We start from the raw sequence: 3,785 nt of genomic DNA on the forward strand, positions 1-3,785 counted from the left end.
AAGTTTAAACAACAGGTATCACAATCCTTCTCTCCTATCAAGCTCTCTAATTTTAACAGGAATCCCATGTCATGGGTATAGAAATCAGGTATTTTTAAAACAGATTATAGATTTCAGATGACACAATTTTATTTTAGCCACACAACTTCATTGATTACAGGGATTTTTTTTAACGAAAACTTGTGTTGGCATGTCCAAAACTAAGGAAGATTTAAAAGAAATAAATAAATAAAAATGAATAAATAAAACCAATAGTATTCACTTAAATATTTTCAATGTGCCCAGAAAGCAGACCATGACAGCAGAATAGCTGACCACATGAGGAGAGTGATGCCAGGCAGAAAAGCCCCATTTTTCACAGAGAGGTTATAAGGAGTTTTTTTGGAATATACCTGTCACAACAAGAGCCCCTCATATTTTGTGACTAGAGATTACCTGCAGAATGTCCAATTCATCGCAAGATACTATGTATGTATTTATAGCATCATAAAGTATTGATCTCAGTATCTTAAATATTTATGAATCATGGAGAATTTTAACGCCAAGGTGCACAAAAATATTATTTATGGAGAAATAATATTTGTATAAATCTATAATAATATATAATATAATATATATTATATAAAACATTACAACTGCAATTACATAATGACTATTACATAATGACTATTACATAATGACTATTCAACTCCCAAATCCAGTTACCTGGATTCAAATTATGTTACAATTACTTGTAGATGAATGAGTATGTTAATCAAGAAAATTCTTTATGGGGAAACCAGATCAGTAAATTTAGGAAAATACATATAAATATAGTATTTGCAGTGACAGCGGAAAGTCATGAAAATCATAAGTAGAAATAGATATTAAATAGACAATACCAATATACCATACATGTTTTGCAATATTGACTGCATGGACAGAGAGTTAACTACAGTTTCGCTATGGTTGAAAGATACACTTCAAATACACTGCAATATACAATCAGTGGCAGTCAATTATTTTGGGGATTATTTTCTCATATATTGTAAAGCTTGAAAGTCTGTGATGACATTTACTCTGTAAGTGAGACTTTATTAAAATGCTGTGGCTGTATTGGATTTGGACAGTTAGAATGTTGTTTTGCTGTTTTTCTCCCTTACAAAATCCAGGCTAGCTAATTTATAATTTTTTATTTTTTTTATTTTTTTTTTTGCTGTGGCTGTAGATAAATCAAAGGCAATTTAGTTACTGATTGACTTAGCAAGAGAGAAAAATCTGAAGCATCTCCTTTTCTTTTTCCTGGTAGTCACTGTGTTGGTCTCATTAATCACACGATTAATAAGGCCAAATTAGTTTCCCAACTAGAGGCAGGGATCATTTTTCAATTTACCAATTAGTCTATGTCTTCTAAAATGTCATGTATATGAGAGCACAGTGCCATCTTATGACTTTATTAACGGATCTATGTCAGATGCATAGGAGGTACGGTTGTCAAACAGAAAAAAGAGCGGTTGTTAAATCTTTGTTAAAACGATGAGGCCTTGCAATTTTCTAAGTATAGTACTGTCAGTACATTATTAGATGCACTTCATATATGTTTAGTGTCAGATTTCAGTTTTTTCCGAGAGTTTTAAGACAAGCCTTCATTTGAATGAGTACAATGAGAAAGAACTTGAAGAAAGCAGCACAGCCTCTAGGCAAGGCAGGCGTGTATCCGAATGAAAACATCTGCTGTACGGTTCTCTGTGTGTTGAAACAGTCAACTTTTGCCTCTGAGTATTATTTTTGTCTGTTTCTGCTAATGTCACTATTGGATTTAGAGTTGTGATGTTCTGCCATTGCTTTGCTGCTGTTGTACCAGGAAAAATGCTGCTTTTTGATCATCTTTCTGCAGCTAGTATCTTGATTCGTAATTGCACCTACAAATTATAGCCACTTATGTCCATTGTTGGTTCTATTTAGCATCTTTCTGGGTCAGGATCTGTATATGGGTATGAGCTCAGAGATTTGTTAGCTGGCACGAATTGAGTCTGACAATCTGCCAAGAGTGAAGCTACACTACTTAGCTTAGCCCCGTAAATGGAGGGCAATACATGTATTATCTCAAACATATTACACTGAAGTCCATGTTTATTTGAATAGGGTGAGGTAAATGTCATTCAGATTGTGGCAACAGTGGCATAATCATCAAACACATTAGTTAAATTGTGAAATTTAATTAGAATTACAAAGCCAAATATTGTCACCCTTAACAAGAACCCAAAATGTGTCAAGGAGTATTTTGGTGTGGGAAACATTTATGTGCAGAAAGTTAGTCTGAAATCATTATATATCCAACTTAACAATCTAAGTGTTCACACTTGTGTAGTACCCTTTTCTATCAAAAACTGTTAAAGTTAATTATTATTTCACTTACTCTTCTGTCTGATAATGCTGTCTGGGCTTTAGTGGGGATCCATCCTTAAATCAATACATCTCTATTTGAACCACACACTTCCTGAGAGAAATGTGTTGACTTTTATAGAGTCTAATAAAGTTATTTATTTACTTATGCAACTTGTGTATTTTTACTTGAAGAAGTACCATCCATGATTGTATGTATACAAAGGTTTTTAAAGATAAGTCAAACTCAGCCACCACCCAGACAACAGATTCTATTTTACCTTTGCTGACCTGCAGTTAAGCAAAGAGACATAAAAGAGACAACAATCAGAAAATCCTGAACAGTTTTCTATATTCTAGAACAGTGGTTCTCAAACTTTTCACAGTGAGTACCACCTTCTAAAATATATGGCTCTTAATGCACCACCCTTGTGACCAACATTAAAGTACAGTAGTATAGGCCTATTTAACACTATACACAGTTTACACCAGACAATTTTATTTCTTATATGAATGTTTTTTTATTTTAGCTGTCATAAACAGGATGTGACAAGTGATAATAATTACAACTGTACTAAAACATTCACAGCAGGTGGGATATCTGGTCTTTAAGTGATGACGTATGAATCCTGCTTCCAAGTCCAAACTACTCTGCATTTATTAAGGCTGTTGTATTTTTAACATGTTTTGTATCTTGTTCTATTTAATCTGGACAAACCCTAAAAAAGTCAGTGATCGCTGTCGGCCTCTCTCGGTTTTTATTGGTAAATGGCCTGTATTTATATAGCGCTTTACTAATCCCTAAGGACCCCAAAGCGCTTTACATATCCAGTCATCCACCCACACATTCATACACTGGTGATGGCAAGCTACATTGTAGCCACAGCCACCCTGGGGCGCACTGACAGAGGCGAGGCTGCCGGACACTGGCGCCACCGGGCCCTCTGACCACCACCAGTAGGCAACGGGTGAAGTGTCTTGCCCAAGGACACAACGACCGAGACTGTCCAAGCCGGGGCTCGAACCGGCAACCTTCCGATTACAAGGCGACCTCCCAACTCTTGAGCCACGACCGCCCCACTGTTTTACCACTGTTCATTTTAAAGCTCAGTTTTTAAAACCTTACGATGTAGTTACAGTCCAGCCTATGCAGCAGTATATTAATGACTAGAGAACTACTGGCATTATGCAGACTTAAAAATAAAATTGTATAATTCAGAGATGAAAGTAGATGAGTTACATCCTTGGTTTTGTAGTACTGAATATTATTTGAAAAATCACTGCACATTGGATTTTGTTCACCGAAAAGATTTCTGTGGTTACCACTAAGTATCTAAAAAAATATCATAACCTGTAATGCAAGTTTCAAATTACATTCTGACTTTTCTTAGTTATAATTTGCTGGTTGGTAACTGACTGCA

This window comes from Rhamphochromis longiceps, linkage group LG6 (assembly GCF_057381845.1).
Source record: "Rhamphochromis longiceps isolate RC_006_pf linkage group LG6, R_longiceps_female_GT1.1, whole genome shotgun sequence".
NCBI lineage: Eukaryota > Metazoa > Chordata > Actinopteri > Cichliformes > Cichlidae > Rhamphochromis > Rhamphochromis longiceps.